This window comes from Aotus nancymaae, unplaced genomic scaffold, assembly GCF_030222135.1.
Source record: "Aotus nancymaae isolate 86718 unplaced genomic scaffold, 86718_ANA_hifiasm-v0.15.2.pri h1tg000057l, whole genome shotgun sequence".
NCBI classification, from domain to species: Eukaryota; Metazoa; Chordata; class Mammalia; order Primates; family Aotidae; genus Aotus; species Aotus nancymaae.
This window is the reverse complement of record NW_026988471.1, coordinates 52,397,525-52,412,256: the sequence shown is the minus strand read 5'-3', so window position 1 is coordinate 52,412,256 and position 14,732 is coordinate 52,397,525. Positions and strand designations below refer to the sequence as shown.

The 14,732-nt window shown below is 41.1% G+C and overlaps 1 non-coding gene across 1 annotated transcript; it reads left to right on the top strand.

The window, feature by feature from the left end:
• The first annotated feature begins 9,600 nt into the window (after positions 1–9,600).
• Positions 9,601–9,707, top strand: LOC135269781 (U6 spliceosomal RNA). Its single transcript, XR_010338039.1, has one exon. It is a non-coding gene; the product is annotated as a U6 spliceosomal RNA (small nuclear RNA).
• Positions 9,708–14,732: the final 5,025 nt, after the last annotated feature.

The following is a 14,732-nucleotide window of genomic DNA, read 5'->3' as shown; positions in this document are numbered from 1 at the left end:
GGGAGGCCAAGGCAGACAGATCACTGGAGGCCGGGAGTTCCAGACCAGCCTGGCCAACATGGTGAAACCCCGTGTCTACTAAAAATGTAAAACTTAACTGGGCATAGTGGCGTGCACCTGTAGTCCCAGCTACTTGGGAGACTGAAGCAGGAGAATTGCTTGAACCCAGGAGGCAGAGGTTGCAGTGAGTCGAGATCATGCCATTGCACTCCAGCCTGGGCAATAGAGTGAGACCCTGTCTCAAAAAAAAAAAAAAAGAAAAAAGAAAAAATTGAGCTGGTGTAAACAAGATAAAAGATAATGAAACATTTATTGTGTGGATACTGGGTGTTGTCAGAAATGCATGTGCAGAAATTGAGCTGCATATTTGGGAGATCTAGGAGCCTGACAACCTATGCCATGGGCTCCTCCTTTCATCTTTGCTTGTCTTTGGGAAGTTGCTTTATTCTCTTTCCTGTCTGTAGACAGCATCCTGCCTTGAATGTGAACCTGAAGCTGGGGATGGGGTAGGGAGCCTGCAACCTCTTGCTAACAACCATGAAGTGACAAGTCAAAAAGCTAAGGATGGAGGAGGGATGTAGTGTCCCTGGCCACATGGCTGAGCCACTGTGTCAGCTCTGGGCTGCTCATGCTGGACTTTCTGTAGCGTGAGGCGAAAAAACCTCTCTCTCCTTAAGCCACCCAAAAGTCTGTGTTTCTGCTACTGCCGCTGAGCACTCTCCTTACTGAAATGGGAGTTTGGGGAGTGACAGCCAGGTAGCAGTTGGTCCTGTGTGACCCTGGGGACAGCTGCACCTGCCCTCCTCTGACCCCAGACTTTGGGAAGACGGCCAGATTTTGACTTGATCTGCTTGTAGTGTTTGACCCAAGCCTCCCTCTCTTGGGGAGACACGTGCAGTCAGACCTTTGCTACTTGAGTCTCTATGTGGGATGAGCAGTCTGTTTCCCAAGGGTTGATCTGCCTCCCTTCCCAGTCCTGACAGAGGCAGCAGAGACCTTTTGTCAACAAAAAGTTCCCCTTGCTCTTAAACTGTGTCCTGGTTGGACTTCCCTGAGACCTTGGCCAAGTCTAGTTTTACTACAAAGTGATACTCTACAGGGACCCATTTTTGTCTTGCCCACTTATATGTGTGGAGCTGAGTAACCCACGCAGTGCACAGAAGGTATACTGGGGAGACAGTACCAGGTTTAGCCACCCTGCTGCTGCACACAAATGGTTTCCACCCAACCTTGATGTTATGAGGTGCCATTTCTTGCATAGACAACTGTATTTCCATACTCACTAATGTTCCTGTGACCAACTTCCCCATTCCCAAGCCACCTTTTTCACGATGTAACCAGAGTTTCCTTTTTGAAGGTCTTAGGCAGAGGGGCAGTCAAATTCCCAGACATGGTTGTGCTCACCTTATATATATGCAGAACCATGTCCACGAATACGACTCTTCTGTCCTGTCCTGTCCTGTCCTGGGGGTAAGCTGAGTCAGAGCCTACCTTCCCAGTCCAGATGTGGCCACCTTACTCTTAACAGTAGGACTGTTACCACTGCTTGGGCCCTGCCTAGCTGGAAGAGGCCTAGAGGTGCCCTGCCTGTGTTAAGCCTAAACCATGTGCTTTAGCCCAGTTTAATAGAAAGCTCTGCAATGGGATGGTGGGCGCAAGCCCAGCCTATAATCACGAAGTAGGTCGTGCTTTCCATTTTCTTTTGTCACATGGGAGTTTATCTCCCTCGAGATGATCACTGGGAAGAAAATCCAAGACAAGACTCAAATATCTTGAGTTCTGTAGTCAGATTGTACTTAATAATGCTCCAAAGCCCTTCAAAGCCCTAAAACTTATTAGAGAAAGATATTTCATCTTATCATTACCTTCATTCTGTCTAGAGCACGGTTATAAACCTAGATTTGTAAACTTTAGAAGCCAGGCAGATAACATAATTGAACAAACTAGGCTGTGAGTAATCATGTGTCCCCTCACCATCTCTTATTTTCCCATCTGTGATAGAGACATGGGTACAGAGAAACATTTCTCTATTACAAGGAAAACAAGGTCATGCTCAGTGATAAATGGCAGCTAATGCTCATTGTTCATACTGGAAAGACTATAGGGAATGGTAGGGACTGTGGCAAATGCGTGTCCTGTGTGGGGAAGCCAGCTGCTACTGAGATCCAGGTGATTAAATCCAGGTGGAAATACAGGCCTCGTGTTGGCAGAAGTTCTGTTTAAAAAAAAAGCCAAACATCAGATATTTTGGTGGGGGGAGACTCCTGGATTTTAAATATTAGCTCAATATTTTATAACAAATAGAAATCAAACACAACACAATGTGGACCCATTAACTATGTCTAAGAGCCACCTGATTACACAATGTTTGGCTCAGAAAATAAGCTCAAACCACTCAGCTTGACACTAAACTTCATGATTTTGTCTGTACTGCCTTCTGCATTTCCTGCTTCGTTTCTGATGCTCCACAGCTACTCAGGCTAAACCTCAAACTTTCGCCTGGATCTGCCTCCCCCTTTCATGACCTCATAGTTTTTGTACCTGCTGTTCCTTGCAGTGCCCTTCCCTGGCTGATTAATTCTGTAAGTAATTTATTCTTAAAAATCTATGCCCAAGTCATCTCTTGCTTCAAGCCTTTCACAACCTCCCTTCCACAATCAGGCAGACATAGAGTTCCATTTCTCTGGTCATTTTCAGCAAGGCACACGGTTCTTACAGAACTTAATCGGAATCTCTTGTAGTTATCCATTGCATGCCTATCTTCCCAGTTCATTCCTGAAGCTGTGTCTGTGTGTTCCCAGCACTTAGCACGGTGTTTGTCCCTGGGTCCATGCCTAGTAATTATTGTTTGAATAAATGACTAATGAAATTTGCTATGTTTCATACATATTAGATTTAATTTTGTTGCAAGATACCTTCACATTTGCTGCAATAAAATATTTGTGTGGGGGTGTCATTAGTTATCACTATTGATGGTGCACATTTTGAATGGCCTAAAACGTAACTGCCCAGTCTTAAACATATTTATATGTCGCTGATCTCTCAGGGCAATACTGTTCTTTTCCAAAGAAGGACAGATGAAGTGATATCCTTACTCCTCAGCTAAAATATTAGCGTTTAATGCAGTAGCTTTAAATACTTTATGCTTTGTTAAGGGCTTATCTAATCAGGATAAGAAAGAGAGAACAGGATTATATGGGAACTTGCTTTTCACAGCACTCTTTTCCCAGTACTATGGCAGGATTAAATGAGGGAGTTAAAACAAGAATAAATTCATACGCTGTATCCATTGACAAAGCAGTAAAGAATAGTTAGCTGTGAAATTCCATTTGTATTTAAGTTTACTGTTCTAAGTACACTTCAACCCCTCCCTCTGACCACTCATGCCACTGACATTTTTCACATCTGACAGCTGGAGAAAGGAATTTTGTAAATGTCTCTCTTGGGGTTAGTTTTAAAAGAAAAGGAAAGTGTGCTAAGTAGAATGGCTAAATTATAAATTTAATCAAACCTGTAATTTAAATAAACCCCCAATATTAATAGGCTGAAAGCTTGTCAGGCTGTGTTGGCTCTGGTTCATTTTCCGTGGATTATGACAATGGAACCACAGAGCGTGGCCCTTTAAGTGCTTTTGCCCATTAGCTTCATCAAGTAATTGCAGGCTTGGAGGCATCAATGACAACAAAAGTTGACACTTTGGGAAAGAGAAGGGAATCTTCCCCCTTACACATCTGGCAGGAAAGAAAAGTGCCCTGATGAAAGCACTGCGGGTGTGTGGATATTCAGAGCCCAGAGAAAAGAAAGAGAATGGGTACATGAGAGAGTATCTTTGATTCCCTTAAATGAACATCTTGTTTCATTTTTACCTGGTCCTCTTGGCCCATGCGGTATATAATAGGATCTCAGTGGCTCACTGCCGGTCATCTCAGCATGAATATTCTTCAGAAAAGGCTGTTTCTTGGAAATGTAAATTTAAAAAAAAAAAAAAAAAAAAAAAAACTAGTAATGAGAGTGAGGAAACAAATAGCAAAAAATATCTTCCTGGCTCCAGCTTAAGCAGAGAGAAAAAAACCAAGCAATGAGAAAGTATGGGAGAAAAACTTCACCTATCTGAAACCAGGAATTCCTTCCCCTAAATCATTTATTGTAAATAATTTTGTATTCTTGGTTGACATTCATCTTAGAAAGGTCACAGTTTCTCCTAGTTGACAATATTTGTTAGTATCCCTGGAATGAACAACATAGAACATTCATGTTCAAGAAGCTGGTCTTGCTCTAAGTCAAGTTTCAGGTCAGTCCAAACAGTTAAATAGGTGTTTAGATTAACTTTACATTTAAAAAATTGACTCTTGAGATTAAATCACCATATTCTTTTACTTTTGGATGAAGTAGATTGTTGGGAGCTTTCTCAGGGTTAAAATACACAGTTTTATTGTCAGTTCAAAATTTACTGAAAAAACTGTAAGAGTTGCAATTACATCTTAAAACTAGGCTGGCTTGGAGGGGGACATTTTAGACAGAGGAGGTCACAGTAAAAGCTGTTTTTAGTAATTCTTCTTGTCTTTAGCTGCACATAGTAGTCCTCAAGGTTGTGAGGGATTATCGACCCTGGGTGTGTATGAGAATTATCTGAGGAGCTTTAAAGTATAACAACGCCCAGGCTTCCTCTAGATCAAGCCTGTTCAACCCGCAGCCTGTTTTTTTTTTGTTTGTTTTTTTGCTTATCAGCCATTGTTAGTGTATTTTATTGATGAGTGTATTTTATGTATGGCCCAAGGCAATTCTTCTTCTTCCATTGTGGCCCAGGGAAGCCAAAAGATTGGACGCCCCTGCTATACATATTAAAATTTAATTTATGGCAGTGGGGAGAATGGAGGGGGAGTTGTCTTTTGTTTTTAACACTACCTCAAGTAATTCTAATGTGTATTCAGAGGTGAGAACTGTCAGGTCTCCATATACAAGCCTGGAGCCTGAAAGTCTGAAGTCCTGCTTGCCCCGGCTGATGTCTCCCACCCCCTGCCTGCATTCGTCATTGTCCCTGATCACCCAGCAGAGCTTCCTCGGACAAGCCCCTCACCCAACCCTGCCATCTTAACTGTTCTTATGATAACGTAAATACCTCTCACCCAACCCTGCCATTGTAACTGAACTTGTGCTTATGTATACTCCCTTGCCCCTACCCTGCACCACTGCAGCTGAACTTACTCTGCAACACCCCTGCCCCCCAAAAAACTACCCAAACCTATAAAACCAACTCCTATCCCACTGCCCTTTGCTAATGCCGTTTTTGGCCTTAGCCCACCTGCACCCAGGTGAGTAAACAGCCATGTTGCTCACACAAAGCCTATTTGGAAGGTCTCTTTATTCAAAGTGCGTGTTTTTCAACAAGAACCACTGAAATAATGAAGATGGGGTGATTTATGGGTTGAATTGTATCCTCCAAAAGTTATATTGAAGTCCTAATTGCAGGTACTTGTGTGTCTTAGTCAGTTGGTGCTGCTATAACAAAATAGACTGAGTGGCTTATAAACAGCATAAATTCATTTCTCACAGTTTTGAAGACTGAAAGTCTGAGATCAGGGTGCCAGCATGGTCAGGTGCTGGTGAGGGTCCCGTCATCCAGGTTGCAGACTGCAACTTCTCTTTGAATCCTCACATGGCAGCCAGAGGACAAGAGAACTCTTTAATAAGGGCACTAATCCCATTTATAAGGGCTCCAGACTCATGATCTAATTTCTTCGTGAAGGCCCCACCTCCTATAATCATCACGTTGGGGTTAACATACAAATTTGGTGGGGGCTGCATTCAGTCCATTGCATTGTGAACGTTACCATATAGGATCTTTGTAGATGTAATAAGTTAAGTTAAAACGAGGTCCTACTGAATTAGGGTGGGCCCTAAATCTCATATAACTGGTATCCTTATATGAAGAAGAGAGACACAGAGAGACGTAGACATGCAGAGAAGGTCTTCTGAAGACAAAAGGAGAGATTAGAGTGATCCTGCCACAAACCAAGGAATGCCAAGGATTGCCAGCAACCACCAGAAGATAGGTGAGGCGAGGAAAGATTATTCTCCAGAGTCTTTGGAGGGAACGTGATCCAGCCAAGACCTTGATTTTGAACTTCTAGCCTTCAGAATTGTGATCAAATACATTTTTGTTGTTTTAACTCATCTGGTTATGGCACCTCTAGAGGCAGATATACCTGCTACTCTCTATCATTTAGAAGTATGATATGAACTCAGGAAACACACTAAAAGGAGCTTTAGTTTAATAAGATATTTTTAGATTCTGAAAGAGGTATCAGAAAGGGATTTTGGACTGTTGGTTCCTTGCTGGCTATTAAAATAGTGTGACTAACCATACCAGTTTGCCTAGGGCTGAACAGGTTCGGGGATGAGTTTTCTTACACTTGCATTTCCTATTGCCTGTCAACCGTGGCAATACTTGTAAGACTGTGCTAACTTGGAACTCTGATTCTTGAGTGAAAACAAATATTGACTGGCTTATCTGTGGAAGAAAGCACCCTGCTTTGCAATAATAGGCCACTCATTCCCTTCAATGGAAAGAATAAACTTTTCTTTAGTTAGAAAGTATTTTCTAACAGCAAGAGGCCCATGCATTCTAAAATAATTCTAAGAAAATATCTTGTCCAGGCTGGGCGTGGTGGCTCACACCTGTAATCTAAACACTTTGGGAGGCCGAGGTGGGCAGATAACCTGAGGTTGAGAGTTCGAGACCAGCTTGACCAACATGGAGAAACCCCATCTCTACTAAAAAAATACAAAATTAGCTGGGCGTGGTGGCGCATGCCTGTAATCCCAGCTACTTGGTAGGCTGAGGCAGGAGAATTGCTTGAACCTGAGAGGTGGAAGTTGCGGTGAGCTGAGATCGTGCCATTGCACTCCAGCCTGGGCAACAAGAATAAAACTCTGACTCAAAAAAAATCTTGTCCAGCTGGGTTATTATCAAGAGGGTTACCTGTGCAGAAGTAACTGTGGGGATCAGGGTAGGACAAAATCCATCGTATTTTTAATGTTGCACATTCCATGTTTGGTCCAAAATGAACAGATATTTGGTAATGTCATTTTAAATAGCTATCACAGAGCATTTCACAAACTCTTTGTAGAGATTCATATATTTGGTCAAAAGTATAAGTTTGATCAGGCCTAGAGGCAAGCATTCTTGAGGGTCAATATATATCTTTATTCTTTGTATAACCTTTCTATACCTGGTTACCTTCTCCTCCTCAAATAAAATAAGTAATAGCATTAACTTAGACTCTGAGCAATATTCTGAAGACTGGCTAATAACTACTGTACACTTTTCACATTAAAAGCAATACGCATCTTTGGTGCAGAATGTTAACTGGTGGCATATAACTTCAAGGCACCAAGTCATAACTATCCCATTTAATCAATGAGACTGCTCTTGCCTTTGAACTGAGCTGAAAGCTGCACTGATATTCACAATTGTGTCCATTGTTGCCCTGTTATCATATGTGACTCCAGAGTATGCATCTCTTTCTCACATGACGGAGACATCTCTGTCTTAGGTCTTTTTTGGCTACAGCAGTAAATGGGGATGTACTGACCATGAACCTTGTTAGGCAGCATTTATTATTTTAGACACCTGCACTAATGTTCTACTGATCTCTATTTCTATGAAAGAATAATTGATGCTATGTCAAAGGCTATAGAATATTCATCAAAGTCTTTCCTTTTCTGGGCAAGGGATGGTGGTGGAGACAATGTTTATGTCTCTGATTTTTCAAATTCTAAGTCATAGCCAAAGCTCCCAAAGTTACGAAGTTTAAGATTCCATTTGAACTTGGCTTTGTACAATGCAAACTACTCCATATTTAAAAATCACCGTCACAAAGTAATAGATAAGTCCGAAGCAGATAATCCTCCCCTAGCACACAACTTAATAAATAAGCCATGCAACTCCCTGCATAGGCAGACATAAGAAATCCATTCTATTCAGCCTTTTAATTTCCCCAGTGTTCACAGCCATGCTGGCATTTTCGAGAGATAAGCCCACACACTTTTTCCTTAGGAAAAAAAAAAAGGTTTGACTAAAGCAAAATGTGTTCTGTGGTAAATCATTATTTTCAAGCAGTGCCTTTTGTTTACTTGTTTTGTATATTATCAACAGGATAAATATTAATCCTGTGTAGAGCATGGCTGCTGATCGTGCAAAATTGAAGCTGTCTTAATGTGAACAACTGTCCTCTTTCTAATGCCAGGGCTGGCCATTGAATGCTACCCAAGAGGATGTGGGGAACCCCACGTCCCCAAAGCAGAAACAAAGGGAAGGACTTGTCCAAGATTACTTTAGTACCAAGCATTTAATTATAATTTTAATTTGTACTACATCCTCCCTTTTAGCAATGATTTCACTGCTGAAACAAAGTGGTAATATTTTTAAAAAATGTTTCCTGCCACCTAAGTTCAGAGGGTAACTCAGGAATGGAGGCTTTTTCAACAATGAACCTGGCATCTCTTTATTGGCAGAGCCTCTGAATGCCTGGTCTGGGCAGCTAAGTCTTCTTTGGAGCATTTTTGGTTTTTCACTTTTTTTTTTTTTAGGTGAAATTTTGCTCTTGTTGCCCAGGCTGGAGTGCAGTGGCGCGATCTCAGCTCACTGCAATCTCTGCCTCCTGGGTTCAAGCGATTCTCCTGCCTCAGTCTCCCAAGTAGCTGGGATTACAGGCACCCACCACCATGCCTGGCTAATTTTTTGTATTTTAAGTAGAGATGGGGTTTCATCATATTGGTCAGGCTGGTCTCGAACACCTGACCTGGATCACCTGAGGTTAGGTGTTCAGGTGATCCACCCTCCTCAGCCTTCCAAACGGCTAGGATTATAGGGATAAGCCTCCATGCCTGGCCTTTTTTACTTTCTTTAAGCAAGGACATCCATACACCTTCAGTGGTTGGTATTGAATTCTTAAAACCGTCAATGACAACAGACGTTACCTGTCAGAGCAGAAAGAAATAAAAGAAAAACAAAATCTTATATTTTGGATTATCTTTTTAAGAGTGGGCCTGTGACTGGGGCTGGCGTGTGGGCATCAGTGGAGATGGAAGTGTTTGTGTAAAAAAATAGTTCAGCAATTTCTTCTTTTTTCTTTTTTTTAGACAAGGTCTGGCCCCATCATCTGGGCTGGAGTTTAGTGGTACGGTTTTGGCTCACTTCAACCTCTGCCTCCTGGGCTCAAATGATCTCCCTGCCTCAGTCTGCTGAGTAGCTGGGATTACAGGCCCATGACACCACTCCGGCTAATTTTTGTATTTTTTGTAGAGACAGGGTTTTGCCTTGTTTCCTAGGCTGGTCTTAAATTCCTGGGCTCAAGCGATCTGCTCGCCTCAGCCTCCCAAAGTGCTGGGATTACAGATGTGAGCTACCATGCCTGGCCAAGTAATCTCTTATAAAGTTAAACCCTAGGACTACCCTAAGACTCAGCAAGTCCAATCCTAGGTGTCTACCTATGAGAAAAGAAGCATATGTTCACCTGAAGACTTGTATTTATCGTAGCCTCAAGCTGGAAAAAACCCAAGTGCCCATTCCAAGAGGGTAGAACACAAATTATGATAGTGCTGGCTTCAGCGGCACATATGCTAAAATTGGAGGGATACAGAGAAGGTTAGCACGGCTGCTGCACAAGCATGACATGCAAACTCGTAAAGCATTCTTTTAATTTTTAACATAAAGAAACTGTGGTATATCCGTATAATGAACAAATAAAATATGGATAAGCACAGCATGGGTGAATCTTGAAAACATTACGTCAAGTGAAAGAAGTCAGATACAAAAGAGTGCAAACTGTATGTTTCCATTTACATGAAGCTTTAGAACAGGCAAACCTACTGTATGGTACTGGGGATTAGCACAGTGATTGCCTCTGGGTGGTGGTGGCGAGTTGACTGGAAGGGACACACGGGAGCATTTAGGGCTGATGGAAATGTTTTCTGTCTTGACCAGCATTATGGTTATATGGATATATACATTTGTCAAAATTCATCAAATATACACTCAAAGCCTATGCATTTTATTGTATGTAAGTGATCTCAATGTGAAAAGAGGAAAAAGCAAATTAAAATTAGTTCAGATTTTCTACTCTTGAAGCTCCCTAATTGATTAATGTGTGGTAGCAGTCAACACATTAGTGAATCATTATAGTGTGGAAAAATTTTGCTCTCAATCTAACGGCTTGTTTGTGCTCCCCAGGACTCTTAATCCATCACAAAGAATTTAAGACCCTAATAAATTAGTGTAAAGAGGACACTCAGATGCAATTCCTCACTTTGCCAGGATTGACAGATGCTATTTTGATAAGCAAAGGAGCCATCAGTTCAAGTAACTGGCCATTAGACCACAGTAGGGTTTAGGTGAGTGGCATCTTCTAATTTGTTGAGAGTTGATAGGCTGGCAAGTTCACAAACTTTTTTTTCTTCACTCTTCATTGACACCACTTCTGTATCTAAAATGATGGAAGTGTTAGATGTATCTCCAGTACACTATGCATTTTGCTTCTGAAAACCATGTCTGAAAACTCTACCAGATGCTTTGGCTGGTAGGAAAGGCACAAGGCATTTGGTTTCTCCTTGAACAGATGTGAGTAAGCGGTCCTCTTAGAGTCATGAGAATTAAGGAAACCTAGGAATATAAAACCAGAACAGCAAGCAAGCTCCAGCTGTGTTGAAGTTATAGGTTTGTGATTCTGGGAGTCTCAGAATCTTAAGAGAAGACCTGAAGATACATATGAGTTCTGATCTGTGGAGATGAGGTGTAATAAATAAGAGCGCTTAAATGTTTCAATTCCTTATGTAATATTTGGCTACATTTGTCACTGAAGTAAAATCACATATTTGAAAACTAGTGGGCCCTGGAAGGTTTGCTAGGTTATATTCTTTCCTGTTTATTTCATAAAAGCACTTGTTAGTCTGTTGGGGGGTTTTGTTTGGAACCGCAGGAGTGTGTTGCAAACCAGACATAAACTAAATTACAGCATATGCAGCACTGACCCCTTACAAATGGAAAATGCGTATTTTCAGCTGACCTGCTCCTCAGGTAACAAGATGTGGGAGAAAAATATTTATTGGAAATGATGTAATTGCCACCTTATTCTTTTTTAAAGCTGTGAAATTGTAATCAAACAGCATTGGTGGAGAGAACAGCAGAGAAAGAGGAGGGGAATGGAAAGATTTGATCCACAAGGCAGCTCCTTAAGAAACACGTGAAAGATCTGGGGAGGTCAGAGGAACTTTCCTTGTGATTGACAGCTAGGGTGGGAGGGGAGAAGTGAAGACACAGGAGGTGAGGCTCACTGGAACACAGAGCAGCAGTCAATGGGATGGGTAGAGGCCATGATGCCCCATAAATACCAGTGGTGTCATACTGTGTGTAAAATGAAACCATTGTGGTGATTGGTTGCACAACCAACTTGCAATTTGAGTTTATTCAATTTTTTTAAACAATAAAAGCTAAAAACACTTGACCTGTAATTCAAGGGGACTCAAGGAATTACAATGAGAAAAGCCATACATGAAAACATTTGTGTAAGTAACTCTCAAAACTTAAAAGTAATTGAAAACATGACATCTATTCAATAATTTACCAAAGAGTTAAAAGTGAGGTTATGATTTTCTTGGGTAGAGCTGGTTTGCATTTGATTACACACCAACACTTGTTTTTATTACAAGGCCTGGTAAGAAATAATGAAATATCTGTTGAGAATTTTAACATGATGAAAGCAGTGTGAACAGTACAATTTAGTGAATTGCATAGATTTCAGAATGAAGAGCTTCTTTTATGAAAGTGTAAGTTATCTGAGACTAATTCAGTATTCAACATTATGTCAAGTAGGAGGGTGGGGAATGAGCATGCATGTGTATGTGGGTTGACAAACATTTTTTTAGTGTAGTGGAAAGGAGCTACCAAACCTTTAAAGTACAGATTGTTCTTATCTTATTAAATAATATTTCTTTTTAAAAGTAAATTTAAAACAAGGTAATTTATGCACAGGAAAATGCACTGATCTGAAATATAGTTTGATGAATTTTTGCATAAATATTTATATAATTATCACTCCAGAAAGTTCTCCCATGTCCGTTTATAGTGAAAACCCCTTTGTATTCAAAAGTTACCTCTCTTCTGATTTCTATCACCATAGATTAATTTTGCCTTTACTTGAAATTTGTAAGAATGGGATCATTCAGTTTTCACTGTTTTAAGTGTGACTTATGTTCATGATGATGCCTTCAAAATTCATCCATATTTTTGCAAGTGTCAGTGATTTGTTCTTTTTATTGCTGTGAGTTATTTTGTTTGATTCCCGGTTTGTTTACCTGTTATCCTGTTGTTGAAAAGTTGATATGTTTTCAGTTTGGGGCTGTGAGGAATGGAGCTATGTGAGCATAGCAGTATAAATCTTTTGGGGACGTAGGTACTCCTTTCCAAGTCCCACCCTTGGGATGATGACTCAGTGGTCCTTACCCCTTTTGCCCCAGCTGCCACACCTCACATGCCCCTACTCCTGTGATTCTGGTTAGACTTGGGAACTTCCACCCAAGATACCAGGTGCCAAACGTAGAACACCATTCCGGGAAACAAATGACAATCTTGAAAATGAAAAATCCACATAAAATATGACTCTGCAAGCTGAGAAGCTTTATTTTATTTTAATGACCACCAATGGATAGCTGTTTGCCCTTATCCTACGGTGGAGTTCAACTTGCCCTCTTCCTGTGTTGCAGAGCACTAATTCACATTCCTAAGCTTCACTCTGCCACAATGAGAAAGGAAGACTTGCTGTACTCCCCGCTAGGAATTGGAGTGCCCAATCAAAACACCTTAATTGTCCTCTTTCTCGTGCATAATTTTAGATGACTCTTCTGATTTTGGCAAATAGCTACTGAAACCCCTTACTGAGCTATCTACAGACTTGGGAACCCTTTTTACCTCTTAAAGCCGCTAACAGCATTTTGTCATGTTTGTTTTCTCAAGAAGTGTCCTCCCGATATATGAGTTCTCAAGGCCCTCGTTTCCCGTGTCATGCAGGCAAAACTACAGGCCGTATCTCTGGGACCTTTCCAGGGTGTTTTCCGATGCTACGGCCAGGCCTGGGCTAGCTATGGTCAATGAAGTGTGCTGCTACTCCCAAATCAAGCCTCATTCCAAAATCAAGCTGCGGAACCACTTCTCTTAGGAGAAAACCTTTCATTTTCTCTTTACGAGGAATGACATTGCAGTTTTGAATGTGATCATCTGGACACAGATACTTTCTAGTTTCTCTCACTTTTGATAAAAGCCATCTCTTTAAAGGGCTGATTTTTTTCCCCTATTCAAAGAACCTCTTTGTGAACCTGCACCTTTTTTTTTTTTTTTTTTCAAGACAGAGTCTCATTCTTTTCACCCTGGCTGGAGTGCAATGGTGTGATCTCAGCTCACTGCAACCTCTGTCTCCTGAGTTCTAGTGATTCTCATGCGTCAGCCTCCCAGTAGCTGGGACTACAGGCGCGTGCCACAATGCTCAGCTAATTTTTTTGTATTTTCAGTAGAGGAGGTTTCACCATGTTGATCAGGCTGGTCTCAAGCTCCTGAGCTTAGGCAGTCCGCCTGCCTCAGTCTCCCAAAGTGCTGGGATTACAGGCATGAGTCATTGTGCCCGGCAAGAACCTCTTTGTGGACCTGTACCTTTTTGGTTATAGAAAATAATTCATCTGCCTTCATTCAAGTAAGGAAATAAACAGACATTTCTAGGTTCTTGTAATATTCTTTTATCTACTCAGTATTCTGTGGGATTACAATTTATCTTTTACTCTGATGAAATGTTAAAATTTTTCTTAAGATGTTCTTCTGACCAAGTATAATTTTCAAATAAATTGATGCATTCCATTTCCTCCTGTTCAGATGGTCAAATTCAAAACTGCAGTGTCATTTCTCTTAAAGATAAAAAGGGAATGCTGTCTCCTAAGTGAAGTGGTCCCATAATACGAAGTGGTCCTTTGGAATTAATTGAATCAGTAGCAGCAAATTGAGGCCTTACCAAAGGAAAATTGTAAAGTGGCTACTATCTACTGCTTTTTCATTTAGTATATAGTTTTCCTCCTTGAAAAGGTAACACTTCTTCACAAAAAGATCGGATGCTTATTAACATTAAGCTGCAGAAGACTGAGAACTTTGACATACAGTTATTTTGGAGCATTTAACACCCATCACACCCAGAAGACAAGTAGGAGGATGTTGGTTGTCAGCCAACATGACTATTCTTAGGTCCATGGGAACTCTGTCCCATAATGTGCATAGATGTTGGAGCTGTGAGGGCCTTTGTAGTATGCCTGCTTAGTTAGGACTCCATGAGGATGTTCCAGGCATTCTGGATTTCAAAACTTTGGGACAAATATTCTATTAGTGCCCTTTGGAGAAAGAATCTATTTTAAGACTGTCATCTTCTTTGAGGTTGATTGTTTATACTTGCAGATGACTGGTAGATATAATATTTTCCAGGCATGGAGGAAAACCCAGTCCTGAGTCCCTAATGAACCCAAGTACAGACAAATGAGAAATAAGAATCAGATTCCTGACAAACTTGAGTTTCAGTCCTTGATTCTTAGTTGGGAGCTGACCGCTATAATAGATGGGGGGAAGACAAGGAAATATCTGAGGACCAAATTCTGGGTTCATTTTGTGCTTCATTGCTCACCTTAATTCTGGGTTGCCAGAG